This window comes from Myodes glareolus, chromosome 20 (genome assembly GCF_982192425.1).
Source record: "Myodes glareolus chromosome 20, mMyoGla1.1, whole genome shotgun sequence".
Classification (NCBI taxonomy): domain Eukaryota; kingdom Metazoa; phylum Chordata; class Mammalia; order Rodentia; family Cricetidae; genus Myodes; species Myodes glareolus.
In genome coordinates this window covers 48,438,525-48,460,585 of record NC_142045.1, presented here as the reverse complement: position 1 = coordinate 48,460,585, position 22,061 = coordinate 48,438,525, and the positions used below count along the sequence as shown (strand labels likewise).

General features: G+C 45.1%; 1 long non-coding RNA gene across 4 annotated transcripts in view; it reads left to right on the top strand.

The window, feature by feature from the left end:
• LOC125397505 (uncharacterized) overlaps positions 1-16,758 on the top strand; it is a 599,497-nt gene extending 582,739 nt beyond the window's left edge. For 2 of the 4 annotated variants that reach the window (XR_014999296.2, XR_014999297.2), the window contains one exon: positions 7,408-7,771. This is a non-coding gene — a long non-coding RNA (uncharacterized LOC125397505). Of the gene's footprint in view, positions 1-5,496; positions 5,630-7,407; positions 7,772-13,769 lie in introns of those variants that run through there. The other 2 variants (XR_014999298.2, XR_015735786.1) reach the window with 2 other exon arrangements.
• Positions 16,759-22,061: the final 5,303 nt, after the last annotated feature.

Below are 22,061 nucleotides of genomic sequence, written 5' to 3'. Positions count from 1 at the left end.
TGCACAGACAGCTTGGTCAAGACAGAGCCAGTACTCAGATATGAGGTGGAAAGGCATGAACAGGACTGTACACAGACTGATTTCCAAAGGAAGTACAAATATTACTTAATTTCTCCCCCCCCCCCCCCCCCGTGGAGTGCCAGTATGGTGGTGCACTCCGTGAACCACAGTCCTGCAGAGGTGGAGGGCAGGCCAATCTCTGTGAGCTCAAGGCAAGTCCGGTCTGGAAGGTGAGTTCTAGGGCAGCCAATTTACATAGTAGCCCCTCCCACTCCCACCCCTACACACCCCCTCCCCCCCTCAAAAAAAGGCTTGTTTGGTTTTGTTTTTATGGAATGTACTATTACAGAATATTTTAATTTTTTTACATTTAAATTAAAAATGTGTGTACATGCACAAATACGTGTGTGTGTGCGTGCGTGCGTGCGTGCGCGCGCGCGCGCACACGCAGGCAAATTTAAGTATTTGGGAAAGCTCGTACCCTGGAACATATGGAAGTCAGAGAACAGCTTGTGGCGGTTGTTTCTCCCGCTCCACCATGTGGATCGCAGGGATTAACTTTAGGTTGTGAGACTTGACAGCAATCATCTTTATTTATGGAGCCATCTTGCTGGCCCTTTAATACCTTTTGACTCCTAGCTTTGTTTGAGTCCTAGAAGGACATTTAAGGAAACCCCAGCACAAATCTTGTCTTGTGATTGCACATCATGTGTAACTAGGGCATCGACTTAGATTATGATTTTTTTGCAAAATTTATTCTTACTGTAATTTTTAGACAGAGTCTCAGGTAGTTCAGGTTGGCTTTGAGCTTTCTATGTAACTAAGGATGGCTCTGGACTCCCAATCCTCTGCCTCTGATTCTCAAACTCTGGGATGCTGGCATTTGTCACTACACCTGGCTCTGCAGTGATAAATCCAGGGCTTCTCAATGCATGCCAGACAAGCCCTCTGAAGATGAATACACGTAAAAAATGGACTTTTAATGATCTGTGTTTTCTGTTCCTCACTACCAACATTTTGTATTAAAGAGTGGTAAAGGTTGTTGGTTTTCGAGACAGGGTTTTTCTGTGTTGCCCTGGCTGTCCTGGAACGCCCTTTGTAGACCAGGCTGACCTCAGACTCAACAGAGATCCGCCTGCCTCTGCCTCCTGAGTGCTGGGATTAAAAGTGTGCCCCACTAGAACTGGCTGTACATGATTCCTATTTAAATATTTTTTTATTGACTGATTGATTAATACACACCGTCACTATGATTTATTACGGGCCTGGAACTCACTATATAGACAATGCTACTCTCAACCACCCAGAGATCTGCCTGCTTCTGTGAGTTGTATATGATTTTCAAACAGTCTTCTGGAACTCAAGGCCGCTTTGTATAATTAAATCGCTACTACACAAGCATTCTACCTCTGTGTCCTTTGATGGTTTTTGCTTTTGTTTTTTTCTTTTTTCTGCTTTTGAGACAAGGTCTCTTGTATCCCAGGACTGACCTTGAACTTTCTGTGTGTCTGTTAATATTCAGGCATATGTACTGGCCTGCCCTTGGGGTCCTGACAGGATATGTCCTCAGCTGCAGCCACTAAGGGTACCCTTTGTGCACATTTGCTATGTTCCCTTTTAAAAGGTGGACCTGCCCTCTTCTCTCTCTCTCTCTCTCTCTCTCTCTCTCTCTCTCTCTCTCCCTCCCTCCCTCCCTTCCTCCTTCCCTTTCTCCCTCCCCCCCCTTCTCTCTCTCTCCCTCTCTTCCACCACTCTTGTCCCCAGGCTGGCCTCTGCCCTCCTCTCTGCCCCCTTCTCTCTTCTCTTCCTCCTCTGTGAGCCTTGTTGCAAAGCACGTCTTCTCTTCGCAGTTTTTAAATTACAACAGTATCAACAACTCACTACTTAGCAAAGCTTAGTCTGAGCTTCTGAGCCTCCTGCTGCTGTTTTACGGGCCCCTAGTTTAATTTGCTGCTGCAAATCAAAGCCAGAGCCTCATCCTTGTTAGGCAAGCACCCTACACACTAAGCCATGCCCGGCCCTTTAGTTTTTATGAACTGCTATGGTTTTTTGGTTTGTTTGTTTTCTTTGTTTTTTAGGGTTTTTTTTTTTTTGTATCTTGGCAAGATCGAAGAAACAAAATTATATACTACTTTTGTTCTTCCTGGGTTTTTTTTTTTAATTCCTCATTTTTAAAAAGTTTAACAGTGCTCTGCATGGTGTCAGAGTTCACAACCAGCCTGGTCAATGCCAGGAAGGTCAGGGCTACATAGTGAGACCTTGTCTCAAAGGAGGGGTGTGACTTTCATAGGAGTCATAGAAAGTTTTATTTACTTGTGTTAATTTAGCCCTTTCTTTTTTTTCTTTTTTTTCTTTTTCTTTAGATTTTAGAAACAAGGTTTTTCTTTGGCTTTGGAGCCTGTCCTGGAGCTAGCTCTTGTAGACCAGGCTGGCCTCAAACTCACAGAGATCCACCTGATTCTGTCTCCTGAGTGCCAGGATCAAAGGTGTGCATCATCATTACCCGGCTTCTGTGTGAACTTTTAAAAACAGAAGAAAAATGCATGCATGTGTGTGATGTGAACATGTGTGTTCAGGCATGTGTGGAGGTCAGAGGTCAATGTTGGGAGTCTTCTATTAATTAAAGATTTTATTTATTTATTATGTATTCTATAATTATAGATTCTAAAATCTATAATTAAAGATTTTATTTATTTATTATGTATACAATGTTCTGTCTGTATGACAGAAGAGGACTCCAGATCTCATAATAGATGGTTGTGAGCCATCATGTGGTTACTGGGAATTGAACTCAGGACCTCTGGAAAAAGAGTCAATGTTCTTAACCTCTGAGCCATCTCTCTAGTCCCTTCTATTACTTTTCAAAGTATCTTTTTTAGACAGGATCTCACAGTAACCTGCAGCTCACCCATTTTAGTTTGAATCCTCCTGCCTCAGCCTTCTAGTGCTGGATGCCAGGCTTGCTGTCCCTCAGTCTTCTTCACGTGGGTGCTGGGGATCCAAACTCAGTTCTTCAGGTTTGTGTAGCAAGCCCTGAGTCATTCCCCTGTCTTCCCAAGCCCTTGGACCTTTCCAGTGTTCAGACTTTCCTAAGAAAATACCACTATAGGCTAAAGATAGTCATAGGAAGTAGGTGATCAGGCCCTGGATCCAAACTCCTGGTGTCTCCCTATATGCAAAATAAAAGCAAAAAAACAAACAGACTTTTGGGTTAGAGGTCAAGCCTGGGTTCCATCTCAGCACTAAAACAATGCTCTGGTGGTAACAGGGTACTGGTGCAGCTGCTCCTGAACGTTTGTGAAGTCTCTTACTCTTTCAGTAACCATCTGCGCTCTCCTTGTCCCTTTGTCTCCTCATTGACTGTTGTTCAAAACACTTTCTCTCTCATTTTGCTTTCTTCCCTTTCCATCTCTCCCTCCTTCCCTTTTCTCTGCCCGCTCTTTCCTTCTGTTTTCTCTTTTTTTAAAAAAAAACATTTTTAAATGATTCATTTATTCCTATTTTATGTGCATTGGTATTTTGCCTTCATGTATATCTGTGTGAGGGTGTCAGATCCCCTGGAACTGGAGTTACAGACAGTTGTGAGCTGGCACGCGGGTGCTGGGAATCGAACCCGGGTCCTCTAGAAGAGCAGCCAGTGCCCTTTACCTCTGAGCCGTCCCTTGTCTTCTCTTTTCAGCATTTCTTCCTCTTACCTTTCATTTCTCTCTCTTTCATTTCTTCCCCTTACCTTTCTCTTCTTTGTTTACTCCTCACATTTTAGCATCTTTATCTCGGTGGTAGAACACTTGTCTAGCTTGCTGGGCCCTGTTTTCTTTAATCAGAAGAACTTCCACCCCAGAAAAAGACGGCAAGAAGCAAACAAATGAAATACAGGGCAGCTTGGTTTCTAGATGACACACCAAAATTTCCCCTTCCATTTGGGTTCATGACAGTCTGAGAACCCTCAGGAAGGCTCTCCCTGGGGACCCAACTCCAGCCCTCTGCAGGTGGTGGTCAGTGTCACTAATCTTGCCAGTTTCCTCTTGATACTGTTATCATCTTCCCAAGTTAATTTTAGGAATCAAGTTTGAAAAGCAAGTGATCAACTTGTTATATAACTTTTTTTTTTTTGAGATTATAATTTAATTATATTTCTCCTCCAAACCCTCCCTAGGTTCCTTTCCTCTCTCTTTCGAATTCATGGCCTCTTTTCTGGCTATTTGTTGTTGCAAGCATATATGTATAAGTATATACATATATCTTCCTACACATAACCTGTTGAGTCTATGTAATTATACTTGTATGTGTGCTCAGGGCTGGCTGGCGATAGGATAGGACTACTGATTGGTGTGTTCTGTCTCCTGGAGGACCACCGATTGGTGTTCTCTGTCTCCAGGAGGACCGTCTCTCCTGCTCCCAGTGCTTCTCGAATGTCTATAGTTCTCTGTGTAGAGTCGAGGCCTCATGGCCTTTTCTTTTTTCAGTCCGGTGTGTCCATTGGTGTCATCCTTGTTTAGCTCCTGTCTCAGTGGCCATGCTGGTGAGACTTTACAGGTGTAGCTTCTGACATTACTAGGGGACACAACATCAGCAAACTCTTACACTCTTTGCTATAGTATTTGCCTATGAGTATATAACAATAGCACCTGTTGGATTCCACCGCCAGAGTCTCCCATCCAGGGTCCTGTGAGTATCAAAGACATACACAACTCACCTAGCAACCATCAGCTGTCTGAAGATCCTCAGGGAGAGTGGGGCCTTGTGAGCCTCTCTCCACTAGCCACCTTGTTTTGCTTTTCCAGACAGAATCTGATGCAGCCCAAAGCAAATCATTTACTTAACCCTCAGTACCAATGTAAAGGCCAGTAGTTTGCAAAGCTTTCCTTAGTAGTTACAGTATCTATACATCAGGAATACTCAGCACCGTGATTTCAGACTTGACTATGGCACAGGTAACAGTCCAGACATTTTAAGAAGCATACTTGAAAGTTCTGTGTGGACTAAGAAAAGAAAGAGACTATCAATTCCCCAGAAGTGTGTATCTCAGAAAGATGGAGGCATGGCTGGAACCATAGATAGATAGATGATAGATAGATGATTGATAGATAGATAGATAGATAGATAGATAGATAGATAGATGATAGATAGATAATAGATAGGTAGATAGATAGGTAGATAGATAGATAGATAGATGATAGATAGATAGATAGATAGATAGATAGATAGATAATAGATAGGTAGATAGATAGATAGATAGATAGATAATAGATACATATGTATAGAATAGAAATTGATAGATATCAGTAGGTATACAAAAGATTGGTGAATAAATGACTGGATAGATGATTGATAGAAAGATAGACAGACAGACAGAAACAGGCAAGTGGATCTCTGAAATCAAGGCAGAGCCAGAGCAACATAGTGAATGCTAGGCCAGCCTGGGGTACACAATGAGACTCTGCTTCAAATAAGTAAGTAAATAAGACTTATTACATGTGTGTTCTTACTCTGCAGTACTTTCAGGAAGACGGTCCAACACAGAGCTGATGATAGATGGGATCTATTTCATTCCTTATTGTTTGTTGTTCTTGCCGCTTTGGGATTTGGCTCTTGGTTTTCACTCTTCCTGTCCTTGAAGGCCCTGGAGGTACAGTGTAGTTTCCTTTGCAGGGTAATATTGCCCCCTGGAAATGGAACCTGCACACTTTGGGCTCTGGAAGCTTTGTCGCCTGACTGAAATGAGCCTATAAAGGTCTCACGTGTCCCAGATTGGCCTTGAATGCCCTCCGTAGCCAAATCTGGCTTTGAACTCAACTCTGATCCTCCTGCCTCCACTTCCTGAATACTGGGACAGGGACCACAATGTTCAACTCTGTGGGTTTTTTAAAATTAATTTTATTATTGTTTTATAATTTATATACTAATTTATATAATTTATTGTATAAATAGACAATTTTATAATTTATATGATAATTTCTATAATTGTATATAATTATTATTAATTTATAATTGTTTTAATTAATTTTATTATTATTGCATGTGGTGTCTATGTGGCCATGTCAAAGGAAAACTTGGTGGGGACCATTCAGTCTTCCCATTCCTATTTGGGTTCCAGGGACGGCACTCACATCAGGCCTGTGTGTCAAGCACTTAATCTCTCTGGAGCCCTCTCTTGCTCTCTTTCTTCTTGTATGTTTGTGGGGGGGGGGGGGGGCACATGCGTGCGCACATGTGTGTGTGCCCAAGTCTATGTTTGCATGACATGTGCGTATAGAAGGCCAAGAAGGTCATCAAAAAGCATGAGATTGCCTGGAATCGGTGTTTGTAAGTCACCACGTGGTGCCGGGACTAGAACCCTAGCCCTCTGCCAGAGCAGAAAGCTTTCGGCCGCTGGGCTGCCTCTCGGGGCCTCCCGCTGTGAAACATCTCAGACTCTGGTAGACAGGAGAGTGACTGGCTGCCTATGCTGAGGTTGTTTGGAAAACTCCAGCCTTGTCTTCTGCATGTGCTGGTGATGTCTGCTCAGCAGAAACTAGGGAGTGGGGGCTGCAGGACTGAGCTGACGGATAACAGCAGCTCAGGAGTCTGAGGCTTCCTGCACAATGAAGTCAGAGCCTGTTTCTAAGACAAAACACAAACACTGGATTGTTGTCTACCTTGAAGTTCTGTATCTCTGTCATACTACGTAATACTAGATAGTGTGAAGACAACCAGACTTCAGTAACTACAAGTGCGTATAAAAATCAAATAGCATGTTTTTGTTTGTTTGTTCTGCTTTGTTTGAAACAGGATCTCACTGTATAGCCCTGATTGTCCCAGAACTCACTTTGAAGACCAGGCTGGCCTCAAACTCACAGACATCTGCCTGTTTCTGCCTCCTGACTGCTAGGATTAAAGGCAGGCGGCACCACATGGAAAAAGTAACTATAGTAATTTTCAATTTTTGTGTTCTTATGGTCTGGTTATAATATAATAAGCTTTGAGAGAAGTGTGGTCCTCTCTCCACCTGATGGCCTCAAATGCATGGTGTTCCATGTGGGAATCCATGTTTTTAACCAGCAATATTTGGAATCCCCTGTAAGGACTCAAGAAGTCATTGTCTACATGTCTTTATTGGTGGTGTTGGTGCCTGTCAGACACTGTGAAACTACAGAGGAAAACTAGAAAAATGGCTGCCTAGTTTCCATTTACTTGAGATAGGTTCTCAACATGCTAAGGCTGGTCTTGAACTTGAAAATGACCTTGAACCTGTGAATCTCCTGTCTCTACTTCCTGAGTTCGGGGGTGGGGTGTCCCAGGAGTATACCTCTATGGCCAGTTTTAGAAAGCTAAACGTTAGATTTTTATTCTCAGCTAGGTCATCCAGCGACAGTAGGACAGAGGCAAATGACATTTCCAAGTTGAAATTTTCTCTTTGTCAAACAGGATCAGTCTGTTCAATTTGTTGGGAGCTAAGGGCTTCTGTCGGGAATTCTGGAGAAGCCTGGGAGATGCAGATCATGAGGACCCATTGCCATGAGAGAGATACTACCTTTGGAAATGTGGAAAAAACGCGCAGTGCTGACGTACAGGTGGAACACAAGAAGCTCTGTGGATTCTGAAGATGTTTCTTGTCTGTGCGTGGTGGCGCACGCCTTTAATCCCAGCACTCAGGAGACAGAGGTACGCAGATCTCTAGTTCAAGACCAGCCTGGTCAACAGAGCTAGTTCCAGGACGTCCAGGGCTGCACAGAGAAATTCTGTCTCAAAACAACCCAAATAAATAAAAAAACAAATAAGCAATCAACAAGATCAATCCATTTCTTGGGTATCACTAAATTAGTTCACCTAGCGGTCTTATCTGTCCTCTGTTTCTCTCGCTGAGTTGCCACAGGACGTAAGGGGCTGGCATAGATACTCATCTGTCAAATCAGCTCCATGTACCAACTAAACTACTAATCCCAATTGTCTCTGACTCCAAATAGACAACCTATGAATGGGAGTCTCAGTGTCAGATCCCAAGCCACCGCCAGGGTGTGTGCCCCTAGGCCCCTGCTGCACGCCACCTCTCATCATCTTGAATAAGCGAACAGTCTTGCTTTCACATCTCGTGGGGGGCAGGAGGGGATCTGTAACAGTCACTAGTGGCCTCGGCAAGCCCTGCAGTCAGGTGTCTCCACAAACCCGCTTGCATGCTCTTGTTTATGGGAGAGTTCTATGGTGGCACTCTGCTGCTGATCAGGGTGGTCCTGAAGCACGGTGCTGAGAGACAGGGACTCCCATTTGTTGGTGGCAGAAGATTGCGTGTGATAACTCCCCCATCCCGCAGTTGCAGCATCTCATTTCTGGAGCCAAAACTTATGCTGCATGCCGGGCAGGCTGCCCCTCCCTAATGCTCTTTCTGAAGATGGTTTAGACCCTGTCTACATAACAGTGTGGCCACTAACCCCAAAGACTTACCTGTTAGGCATAAGATCTATACCGTACACAGGACAAACTGTTATTCTGAGAGAGATAGAAATAGGATCACATAGTTGGCCCGACAAACAAAATTAATGTATTTTTTTTCTTTGGAGCAGAGTTAAGGTATATTAAGATATTTCAATATAGATTTAAATTTTTTTTGTTACATTTATTTGGGGATGGTGCTTCTGAACGTTCAGAAGTCAGAGAGCAGCGTTGTTCTCTCCTTCCACCAGAGGCTCCCAGGCATGCGAACCAGCTAGACAGGCTTAGTAACAATTGTCTTCACCCGCTGAGACATTGCTCTAGCCTGAGAGGTTTTTAAAAATAATTTATTTAATTTATTTTATGTGCATTGCTGTGAAGGTGTCAGATCCCCTGGAACTGGAGTTACAGACAGTTGTGAGCTGCCATGTGAGTGCTAGGAATTGAACCTGGGTCCTCTGGAAGAGTAGCCAGTGTTCTTAACTGCTAAGCCATCTCTCCAGCCCCCCCCCCTTTTTTTTCAATTGGAATTTTTTTCATGCAATGTAATCTGCCACACTTTTTTCCCTTCCCTAACTGCCTCAGATCCTCTTACCTCCACAACCATCCAATTCTATACCCTTTCCTTCTCTCCTTAAAAATACAATCAAGCAAACAAACAAACCAACAAAAAACCCAGTCAACCTACCAAACAAAGAAAATCAAGAAACTCACACACACAAATAAACCTCACAAAACCCAAAAACTAGGAACCAAAATACACAAGCAAAGGAACAGTAAGATAAACAATGCCCAAACGAAGTAACACGAGATAGAGAGTCCACAAAAATACCGTTGAGCTCCTTTTGTTTTGGCGTCTACTGCTGGACATGCTGCCTGCTCCTAAGTGTGCTTTGCTTTCCCAGTTAGACTCCAGTGGAGAAAACAATTTTTCCTTTGCAAGCGGGTGTCAAGTGAAGATACCTTCCTGATTAGGGATGGGAGCCCCAGACTTTCCCTTCTCAGTGTTGGAACCCAGTCTGGCTTGAACCTAAGCAGTCCTGTGCATGCTGCCAGTCTCTGTGAGCACCTCTGGGCACCAGTCCTGCTGGGTCTGGAAGACACTGATTCCTCAGAGTCATCCCTTCCCCTGGCTCTCACAGTCTTCCCACGTTCTTTTCTGCACAGCTCCCTGAGCCCTGATGGGAGGGATTTGATGTGGACATTCCACCTAGGACAATGCTCCCAAGTCTCTCAGGCTGCACTCTGTCCAGTTGTGGGTCTCTGTCTTAGTTTGCAGAAGGCAGCTTCTTCGATGTGGCTGAGCAAGACCCTGACCTGAGTCCCTCTCAGATGATGACTGAGCGAGGTCCTGACCTATGCATATAGCAGGATGTTCTTAGGAGTCATCTTATTGCTGTGTTCCCCCGAGGCCCATGGCCTATCCAGTTTCAGGTCTTTTATCATCTGGGCAGTGTCGTACATTGGGTCCTTCCTACGGAATGGGCTTTAAATCCAGAGAGTGCTTGCTTACTCTAGCCTGAGAGGTCAATACGGTTTTTAAACACTAGGGTTTGGAGAAAAAGGTACTCAGGAAGAAAATAAGACTCACTAAGGACACGAATGTGGACTCAGAGGACAGCTGCTGGCCTATCTCGCAGCCAATAGCAAGCCCCTTCAGTTTTTCAAATGAAAACCTTTCAATATGCTCCCCAATCTGTCACAGTACTGTTTTGTTTGTTTGTTTGTTTGTTTGTTTTTCAAGACAGGGTTTCTCTGTAGCTTTGGAGCCTGTCCTGGAACTAGCTCTTGTAGACTAGGCTGGCCTCAAACTCACAGAGATCCACCTGCCTCTGCCTCCCGAGTGCTGGAATTAAAGGCATGTGCTGCCACTGCCTGGCCACAGTACTGTTCTTATAAAGGGACTTTAAAGGATAGCCACTAACACACACACACACACACACACACACACACACACACACACACACAGGGATAATCTCTAGCAATGGAGTGAGTCACTTGGCTTTAAGGTTTTGATTTGTTTTCAGTACTGAAAAGTGAACCAAAGGCTTCATGTGAGCTAGGCAGGAGCTCTGCTGCTTACTGGGACCCTCAGCCTTTCGGGGTCTTGCTAAGTTACTCTACTAACCTCCTGCCTCAGCCTCCTGGGCTGTTAGGATTACACATACACTAAACTACCTAGCTTAGTATATGTGGGGTTGGTTTGTGGGTTTTTTGTTTGTTTGTTTGTTTACTTTTTCTTCTCCTCGTTCTTCTTTGAGACAGGGTCTTTCTCCATAACCCCGACTATCTTGGATTTCAATATACAGACCAGGCTGGCATCGACTCACAAAAACTCTGCCTCCTGAGTGCTGAGATTAAAAGTGTGCACCACTGCGTCTTGTCCTAGTATATGTTTTAGACACACAAATGTTGTCAAACAGTGGTGGCACATGTCTTTAATCCCAGCATTTGGGAGGCAGAGGTAGGCAGATCTTTGTGAGTTCAAGCCAGCCTGGTCTACAGAGTGAGTTCTAAGACAAGGCGACACAGAGAACCCTGTCTTGGAAAACAAAGCAGACAAAAAAACAAATGTCCCTAGAGATGCCTTGGCATGCAGGCAGTTGGTAGAACGCTTGCCTAGAACGTACAAAGTCTGGGGGTCACTCATCAGCACTATGTAGACTGTAGTGATACATGCCTGGAACCTCAGCACCTGGGCACCCAGAAAGTGAGTGGGAGGATTCTAAGTTGGAATCAAGTCTGAATAATTTAATAAGATCCTGTCTCAAAAGAAAAATAAATGTCATAGAACGGGCACAGTGACACGTACTTACAATCCAGCACTCAGAAGAGAAGACTGAGGCAAGCCTGGGCTGTGTAGCAAGAACTTGTCTCAGTAGGCAAATTTTACACACACACACACACACACACACACACACATTAGGTTTGGTCATCTTGACACACTCTAGAGTCATCAAGGAAGAGGAACAGTGGTCGAGAAAATGCCTCCATCGTTTTGGCCGGTACACAAGACCCCAGAGCACTTCCTTGATTAAGGACAGCTATGGCAGGGCACAGCCCCCTGTGACAATGTCACTCTTAGGCAAGTGGGCCTGGGTTGTATGAAGTGGCAAGCAAGTAAACTATGGGGAGCAAGCCAATAAGCAGCATCACTCCGCGGCCTCTGCTTCAGTTCCTGCCTCCAGGTTCCTGCCTGAACACCCACTTACTTCCCTGCGTGATGGATTACAAGCTGTAAAATGAAATGAGCCCTTTCCTCACCAAGTTGGTTTTGCTCGTGGTGGTTATCAGCTCATGGTGTTTATCACGTGTGTGCTAGGGAAAAAGACGGCAGCGTACCGCTGATCACTCATCTACCCAGATCAAAAGGGGCCCCACTACCTGCGGAAGGAGACAGTATACTTGCTGGGGAGGGAGGAACAAGGCCCTCTCAGGCCACCTTTCCATCGCATGACAGGTCCAGCCTCATAAGGACGGACCACACTTGAATTTGCTCACAACCACTTAACAAGAAGCTGGAAACTGCGGTTTATTCTGTCACGGACTCTTTGACAACTAGAGTTGGTGGGTGACATTGTGACATCTAGTCTGTACTCATATGACATCAGGCATCACAGGCCTTCCAAGTAGGAATGGAAAAACTACTTCTGGGCAAGGTTTTTTTACTACTTAGAACTCGGGGTCAGGTGGCGCTCTGGCAGATAGAGGCAAACCAGTTGTTTTGGCGGGGGGGGGGTTCTTGTAGGTGACAAGACAAGCCAGGTAATTGGGGCTTCTTTCAGGCATCCAAAAGCAACGGATACTTTTTGAACTCATCTGACTCCTTCACAGGCCCTCTGCACTAAGACCTGTGGCAGTTTGTGTCTAATGGTTTGACAGACTGACACGTAGTAACTGATCCATGCACCATCACTACCAAGAGGGTTTAGAGAGCTGGAGCTTTCTAGAAACTGTTTGGCCACGCCCTTAATCCCAGCACTGGGGGAGGCAGAAGCAGGTGGATCTCTGAGTTCAAGGTCAGCCTGGTCTATACAGTGAGTTCCAGGACAGCCAAGGCTACACAAAAAAACAAGCAAAAACCCCACCACCAAAAACACTGTTTGGTCTGAATTACTCTAAAGTTTTCTCTGTCCTTCTAAAGTTAACAGGTTTTTCTGGTGTTCTGCTTTTTCATTGTTTTCATAATTCTTTTCTTAAAAAAATCTTTTACTTTTATGTGTATTGGTGTTCTGCCTGTGTGTACATATATGATGTGTATACCTGGTACCCGTGGAGGCCAGAAGAGGATGTCTGTCTGATCCGCTGGAACCGGAGTTACCAAAGGTTGTGAGTCGTCTCCAGCCCCACTATTTCTGTTTGGGGTGTTAAGTTCTAACATAGCATGAGGTGCTGGCAAGGTGGCTGAGTGGTTAGATCACTTGCTGCTCTTGCAGAGGACTTGGGCTCACTTCTCGGGACCTACATGGAGCATGGAAGCTCACAAGTATCTGGAACTTAAGTTCCAGGGATCTGATGCCCCCTTCTATCTCCATGGCCAATATATATCACACACACACACACACACACACACACACACACACACGCAAGCAAACACTCATACACATAAAATAAAAATATATAAATCTAGCCGGGCGGTGGAGGCACACACCTTTAATTCTAGCACTTGGGAGGCAGAGGCAGGCAAATCTCTGTGAGTTCGAAGCCAGTCTGGTCTACAGAGCTAGTTCCAGGACAGCCAGAGCTGATGCACAGAGAAACCCTGTCTCTAAATAAAAGCCAAAAGGAAAAAAAAATAAAAGTCCATAAGTCTCCTTTGAAATCATAATTATACAAGTCAGGAGTAGTGGCATGTGCCCTATATCCCAGCACTCAGGAAGCAGAGGCAGGTGGATCTCTGAATTCAAGGCCTGGCCTGCAGGGTGAGTTTCAGGACAGCCAGAGCTGACATATAGTCAGATGAAACGAAGACCGATGAGGTAAACTTTCTTTTGAAAGTTTTCAAAATTAATACATTTTGCTTAGAACTGCTTATAACATCTAACCGCAGCGTTGGTGATTCGCTCCTTTCATCCCAGAACTTGGGAGACAGAAGCAGATGGATCTCTGGGTTTGAGGCCAGCCTGGTCTACAGAGTGAGTTCCAGGACAGCCAGGGCTACACAGAGAAACCCTATCTGGAAAAACAAAGAACAAACAAACAAAAAAGAAATCCTTATTAAATTTTTCCTTACAAAGGTAGTGTCATGGAATTAAGAATGCAAAACTCATTGTTTTAACTCATTGTTACACTGTATGTAACTTTTTGTTTTCAACAATGAATTTCTAACCCTCCTTGCTTTTTTATTTTTTGTGAGACAGGATCAGCGCGGCCCTGGCTGTTTTGGAACTTGCAGTGTCGACCAGACTGCCCTCGCCTGCCTCTGTGCACCCCTCCACCTACGCATTTTCAGGGGTACCTCATTCCTTACTCATTCCATCATTTTCCTAGAAACGCTCCTCTTCTCCTTCAGATGGTGTGTACCAGTGTGGCAGCTTCCGGCCTTGTCTGCACCACATCGGCCTGTTAATCAGCTTCCATGGGGCTCTACTCTGTAGAAGGGAGGGAGAAAACAGACAGAACCCACCGAGAACCTGTAGTCGACATCCGGTCACAACACACTCAGAACTGGCCCAGCAACTTTAAGCCATCACATAACTGTGGCTCAGGCCAGGCATCATAAAATTCCAAGTCACTTTTTAAACTGCAAAAGTTAAAATGGTTGTCCTTTTATATATAATGTTGAGAAATTATATTCTGGATAAGTGAAAATAATGATATTAATTTTATTTGAAAGCATTCTGAAATGAGTAAGCCTTTTTTGTTACCTCAGCAGAATCTGGGGCCAAAAAAGTGAACATTATCTTTTCTTAGGTCTCAGGCTAGGGCTGGATAGTGATACAGCACCTGGAGACCCAAGGGAGGCCCTCAATCAATCCCCAGTACTGCAAGAAAACTACCCACAGGTCTTTTGTGTTAATAGTTAGATGGCCACGGTTGGTGTGTGGGAACTGGCTGGGCGATCAAACTAGAGTTTTTAAATAATTTGTTTTTTATTGACATATACTTACACTGAAAAATGGCTATTCATCTCATATTCAAACTTAGCTGGGTATCCGGCTTTTGTTTTTGTTTTTTGTTTTTCCTTTTTCTGGAGAATTTCAACAATAACAAACTCCTGGTTAGGTTAGAAGGGCTGGCAATGTTATTTTGTTTTTTAAAGGCAAGGGATTACATTAAGAATATCTAAATAGAAAAAAAAAAGAAGAGAAGGAAGAAAGAAAAGCCAAGCCAGGTGTTGATGACTCACACCTTTAATCCCAGCATGTGGGAGGCAGAGGCAGGTGGGTTTCTGTGAGTTCGAGGCCAGTCTGGTCTACAGAGTGAGTTCCAGGACAGCCAGCCAGGACTGTTTCACAGGGAAACTCTGGCTTGGATAAACAAAAACAATGCTATGACTTGCCACACCTTTCTGACTCTGTCGGTCAAACAGCAGGTGCCACCCATTTGCCAGTGGGTATCCTCAGAACAAGCTGAGGATATAGCCAGAGACCTAGTCTCCAGGATGAGGAAACTGAGACCCTCGCACCCTGAGCTCTACAGCTGCGAGGGCAAGAAGCAGGACCAGAAGCCAGATGAGACCTGTCCCAGAGCAACAGGCTGAGAAATACCCAAGTGTGCTAAAATCACAGATGTCCCAGGCTTGACATGTGGCTCGGCTGGTAGAGTGCTTGCCTGACATTCGCGAGGCCTGTTTTCCATCCGAAATGCCACACAAACCCAGCACAAGTGAGTAGTGGGGAGCACCTGTAATCCCAGCATTTGGGAAGTAGAGGCAAAAAAGATCAGCCATTTAAAGCCGTCCTTAGCTCCAGAGAGAGCTGGAGGCCAGTGTCTGGCATCTCTTCCTTAGGCAACTGGTTACGCAATTTTATAACATCACATTAACAAAAAAAAAAAGAGATAGAAATATTAAAATCATGTCACATTAAGATAATCACAAGTTTGTCTTTTGCTCGGGTCATGTGTTTTTATTTAAAAGTTAAAGCACACAGGCACTTGCTGGATGGTGTTGGCCCATCCTCTGTGTAGGGCTGAAGTTTGATTTTTCACTGCAAAGCTCTCAGAAACCCAAAACATCAGCAGGACTTTCCCTGACCAAAATGCTACAAGAGCCCCGCGGTCCCAATGGGTCCTGCTGCCCTTTCCCTGCTTCAGATGAGGCCTTCCCTCCCGGTAGAGTTGAATGCTGCAGGCCTGCTCTCCTGCTAACACATCGGTCCTTGCTTTCCTTGGCCTGCAGAGCCCTGTGGGACATAAATGCTATTATATAACCGGCCCCTCCCATCGGGCTCTCACCAGCCTTTGATCGGACTTAGAAGGTGATTACATAGCTTCATTTATTTCTTTGAATACTCAAGTTTCACGGTCATTAAAGTAATCACGGACTCATCCCAGTCTCCATGTGAGGGCCATGTCTCCTCTAACCAGGAACCGTTTCTCCTTCACTTGGGTCATCATCTCTCCCTTGGTAGCCCCCTTCCTCTTTCACCTTCAACCCTGCCATATAAGACTGCGGTCATTTAAATAGCTCTTTTGGCAATGAATCACGACATTTATTCAGCGGATCTCCAAGCCATGAGAAGCTCGATCTTACACTGTTCAGAGAAAGCAAATCTCAAAGAGCAGCTCAGCGAGGAAAGGGTTAATCGGGTGAGTAAAGGCTATTTTTAAATCTGGACCCTGTCTGCCAGGCTTGGAAACCCACCCCGTACTGCAGAAATCCTAAATTGCACTGCCCTGCACCCCACTGAAAGGCTTCAGTGCGCTGTAAGACCTCCTCAGCATGGGGAAGATTGGGGGTGAATCGCTGGAGGAGGGGCGCAGGCTCGGCCTTTGTGCTGCAGGCCAGTCGCGGAGGTCCTGCGGAGCAGGCACACAGAAACCCTCGAGGCCCGCAGGAGCAACCCCGCACAAAAGCGCGTTACATGCTTGCAAATCGCCCCACCGCTGTTATTTTATTTACTGTGGTCTGCGGGACAATTGTTTTCTCTTTGCAAAATTTTTCAGCTTCATGGGCTTTTCTTCTCCTCTGCAGCCATGGTCACTTGTACCACGAGGCCACATAGAGAAGTCCGCGTCTCCTCTCCACTGCCCCTCCCCACCCCCATTTTCCTCAAGGAAAGGGAAAGATCCCTCCTGGTAAGGAGGCCTCAGGAGGATGCGATCGATGAGCCCCAGCTTTGCTTTCTCTTCCAGGGAGACGAGATTGGAGAGCTGTGTGTTTGAAATAATAACTTTTTCAGTCTTGTCTTTGCGGTTTGCGTCTCTGATTTTCTGGCTTTATTTGATTACTGCTGTTAAAAATGATGCCCGCCCTTATCCTTAGGGACTTGTTTATTGGGATGAGAAAAGGAAAACGAGGTCACATAAACTTCATTTGTTTCAGTTTTGCCTCTGTAAATGCATGAACATTCTTCCCCAGGATTTTTTTTTCCTCTTGGTTTTTCAAGACAGGGTTTCTCTGTGTACCCCTGGCTATAGACCCAGGCAAGCCTTGAACCCGCAGAGCTCTGCCTGCCTCTCCATGCTGGGATTAAAGGCATACCACCACTACCTGGCCCCCACTAATTTTTTAAATTCTAAAACTGATGTAAATATTATATCATTATGGTTAGACATGTTGAGAGCTGGAGGCTTCTAGCCTGGTGGTGGTGGTGCATACCTTTAACCCCAGTCCTCGGGAGGCAGAGGCAGGCGGATCTCTGTGAGTTCGAGGCCAGCCTGGTCTACAGAGTGAGTTCTGGGACCGGCTCCAAAGCTACACAGAGAAATCCTGTCACAAAAAAAAACAAAAAACAAAACAACAAAAAAAAAACCAAGGAAAAATAAAAAGAGTTGGCGGTTTCTTTGCTTGGAAGGTTTGAACGAAGGAAAGCTATTAAAAGTGTTATTTTAAAACCTGAAGTTCGTGAGGAGTGGGAAACGTCCTGCTCAATGGATAAAGGAGTTTGTCATACAAGCTGAGAGGACTGGGTTTTATCCTGGGAACACATGTGATAGAACTTCACAAAGCCATCCTCTGACCTCCTCCACACAGGGTCCATAACATCTGTACACACACACACTGATAATGATAATAATAATAACATAAAATTTAATAATAAAATAAAATCTAAATGGAAAGAAACATCTATGAATGCAAGTTCTTGCTATCTTTGCATGGGGGTGTTCCCTCCAGTTTACTTGTTTTATAGACTCTTTTTCTTTTCTTTTCTTTTTCTTTTCTTTTCTTTTTTTTTCTTTTCTTTTTTTTTTTTTTTTTTTTTTTTTGAGACAGGGTCTCTCTTTGTAACAACCCTGGCTGTCTTGTAGACCAGAGCTGGCCTGGAACTCACAGAGATCCGCCTTCCTCTGCCTCCCAAGTGCTGGGATCAAAGGCGTGCACCACCACCGCCCGGCTAAGGGTTCCTTCTTAATTCCTTTGGTTGGTAATGTTTATGTTTCTCATTGCCGCCTAACAAAACATTATACACTCTAAGATCTGATTGCCTGAAACAGCTACCATGTTCTTATTTCTTATGGTGATGCTGTTCAGGGTTACCTGAGCAATCCTTTAGTTACCGGTTGTAATCTCTGAATCTGGTTATCTGGGATGTACCTGCTCTGGACCTTCCCTGTGGCCCCTGACACAATGCATAGGTAGACACTGGTGATGTTGGACGCTCTCAGTGAGTCATCCTACTTGATTGGTCAAACAGAAAGCCGTGTCTCTCCTCCTAAGCTTTCCTGGTGGTTTTGGTATCCCACTACCCTATCACAGGCTAGAATCATGCTAAATTAAAGGGAAACACCCATCCTCTGTAGGCTTAAACTCAGAGTTGGCGAAGTCCCTTTTCTGTCCTCTTCTATTGGGCAAATCAGGTCGTGAGTTCAAACGATACACCACTGAAAAGGCTGGGAAGTGTGAGGTGGCGTATGCCTCTTTTGCCTCTTTTTGGATCAGCCCACAAAAAGCAATCATGAGAGGGTAATGCAGGGGTGATGCTGTAGACTCTTCTCAGCCAGCATCTCTCTGAGAAGACGTGGAGAACACTGAGGCACAGAGTCTGGTCTGCCTTTGTTCTGTTCGGTAGCATATTTGGAAAATGTACTATATTCTTGCTGGGCAGTGGTGGCACATAACTTTAATCCCAGCACTCAGAAGGCAGAGGCAGGTGGCTCTCTGTAAGTTTGAGGCCAGCCTGGTCTATAGAGTGAGTTCTAGGACAGGCTCCAAAGCTAAACAGAGAAACTCTGTCTCGAAAAACCAGAAAAAAAAAAGAAAGAAAGAAAAGAAAAATGAAAAGAAAAACAAAACAAAAATCTCTGTTCTTTTATTTTTTTGAGGTTATAATTCATCATTTGCCCCTTCCATTTCCTCCCTCCAAACCCTTCCATATTCCTCCCCTTGCTCTCTTCAAATTAATGGCTAATTTTTCTCATTGTTTTAACACACACTGACTCACACACACATATATATTTGTATACACACATATACACATTTTCCTAAATCTATCTTGCTCCGTCTGTATAGTGTTCCTTGTGTCTATGTTTTCAGGGCTGATCATTTGGTACTGGATAATCAATTCAAGTGCTCTTCCCCGGGGAAGACTATTTCTACAGCTCTCACCATTCCCTGGCTGCCTGTGGCTCTTTGTGCAAGGGTGAAAGCCATTCGCGGTCTTCCCCATATTCATGTTGGTATGTCCGTTCCTGTTGAACAGATTCAGCTCATATTTAGGCAGTCATGTTGATTAGACTTTATGGGTGACATCCTAGGGGACTGTGTCTCACAGCACACCCCCACCCCTGATTCGTTGGCCTTCATAGCCCTTCAGCCTGCTCTTCTGCAGTATTCCCTGAGCCTTAGGTAGGGGAATGTTTGTTTTTGTTTGTTTATTTGGGGGGAGGGTGTGAGACAGGGTTTCTCTGAAGCTTTAGAACCTGTTCTGGAACTCAATTTGTAGACGAGGCTCACCTCGAACTCTGCCCATCTCTGCCTTCTGAGTGCTGGGATTAAAGAGTACCACCAACCCCCCGACCCACCTCACCCCACCCCTCCCACCCCACCCCACCCCACCCCACCCCACCCCAAGCATGGGAATGCTTTATAGAAGTATTTTGGGGGACTGGGCCCCACAGTTCTGCAGTTTGATGGGTTGCAATTTTCTGTAGGGGTCTCCATCCGTTGCAGAGAGAAGTTTCCTCAATGAGGGATGAGGGCTACACTTATGAGGTGAGGCTAGACCCTGAAGAAGCATGTTTTGTTTGTTACTTAAGGTTTTTGTTACTGGGTGTGCGGCGCATGCCTGTTAGCCCACCGGTTGGGAAGTGGGCGGAGAGAGCAGTTTAATGCTATCCTCAGCTAACTTGGTGAATCTGAAGCCGGCTGCCTAGCTTTACACCTCCCTCAGGATCGACTTCTTCAGTGTTAAGTCAGAGAGGCAGCCACGTGTGTGGTAGCCTAGCAGGGAAGAGTCACTAGGCACCAGCGGAGCCGAGGTCTCCTCCACTTAGCTGTTTACTTGTTTTTAATCGATTCCCTGTGGTGACCAGGAAGGCATTCAGGAGGTGTTTGAGCAGGTAACTCAGGCCCAAGTCAGAGCTCAGGAAATAGTTCTGCTCCCTGGAATGAAGACTATGTCATGAGCTTGCTTTGGGCGGATGGTATGCCCAAGACAACGAAATGGGTGGAGCCTGGAGCCGAGCCTGGAGCCAAGCCTGGTGTTCACAGTTCACTGCTAGGAGCTGGAGAAACAGCAGCTTCCCTACCTGCAGCTGAGTGTTGGTCCGTTCTCAGCAGCCTGCTCCCTTCTCCCACACAGGGCACACAAGAGATCCGCGTGCCTCTGCCTCTCAGTGCTGGGATTAAAGGCCTGCGCCACCACCTGCGGGCTCAAAGGACTCTTAAAGCTGAATTTAGTGCTGAAATCAAAGAAACACCGGGGAGTGCTATCAACAAGCAACAGCAGCAACTTGCCCTGGGCTTTTAAACCTATGTATGACTCCAGTTTATTCCAGGAGGGAACTTTTGGGATCTCAGTTCAGTTGCCTTTCTGCGTCTCTTTCCCTACCCTGCCCAGACAGGCTTTCCCTGTTGTAGCCCTGGCTGTCCTGGAACTCACTCTGTAGACCAGGCTGGCCTCGAACTCACAGAGATCCTCCTGCCTCTGCCTCCCAAGTGCTGGGATTAAAGGCGTGCGCCACCACCCAGCTTTATTTTTCTTTTTTCTTTTTGTTCTTTGGTTCAGAATCTTTCTTAGCTTGGGATTCTTGGAGCAGCTGACAATGTGGGAAGGGGGTGACCCACGTTTTCAAAACTGGTTCCAGAGGTCTGTGCTCAACTCAAGACGGTCAAATGCCAACATTTCCTCATTACAGTAGCACATGTTATTATATCAGGGAGGAAATACTTGTTATGTTATTTTAGCTCACAGTTTGAGGACATCTAGCCCATCGCGGCTGGGAATTTGGCCGGCGTCCAGCTTGGCGGTTGTGGCCAGGGCAGCTCGAAACCTGTTCACATCACAGAGGGACAGGAAGCAGAGACGACTGGATTCTCACACCTTTTTTGTTGTTGTTGTTATTGATTTAGGAAAGGTTTTCTTGCTGGTAAACACAATGGATTTCTATATTATAAGCATTAATATTCCTAATTCAAGAAAAATTCCCTGCCATAGCAGCTTGGGTAATAAAAAGGTAAGGCTCTTGTGAGACAGCGAAAGATGTATTTTACCTCTTTGTAGTCCATCACGTCTGCGTCCTTGTGGTTAAGGACCTCCTCTTACTGCAGTTCTAAAAGGAACCTTAACCATGACTGTAGAGACCTGGGGACAGGCTCAGAGCACCCATAATGCTGTCCAGTATTGTCTGGTGTCTGAGATTAGACAAAACAAGATTTCTGCATCCAAATTTTTTTTTTTTAAGATAAGGTCTCAGGAAACTCAGACAGCTAAGGATGACTTTGAACTTCTGATCTTCCTGCCTCTACTTCCTAAGTGCTGTTACAAATATGTACTGTGTACACCAGGCCGAGTTCACGCAGTGCCACAGCTGGAAGCCAGGGCTTTGTGTGTGTTGGGTAAGCACTATCCCAACTACGTTACAGTCCTAATCCCTGCCTCCTAATTTTTAATTTTGATTTTTTTGTTTGTTTGTTGTCTTTTGTTTTTCGAGGATTTCTCTGTGTAACAACCCTGGCTTTTCTGGAACTCACTTTGTAGACCAGGCTGTTGATTTTGATTTTTCAGAGCAATGAACTATGTTCCTACCCAGTTCACAGCAGAGGCTCTGAAGAGTGCCTATTTCTACTGAGACATGCCTTCTGTGAAGAAGCACCCCAGTAAACTAGCAATTACTGATGTTCTGAGTGCTTTGACAATTTGAGCTATGTTAGAGGCTTCTCTTGGATTCTTGTTGGCCCTTGGATGCTGAAAATTCTGTTGATTCCATGGCGTATGGTTTGTTCATCTGCTTGGAACTGTGAAAATGCATGTCAGGAAGGAGATATCCTAGGCCTGGAGAGATGGCTCAGGGGTTAAGAACATTTGCTGCTCTTCTAGAGGACCCTG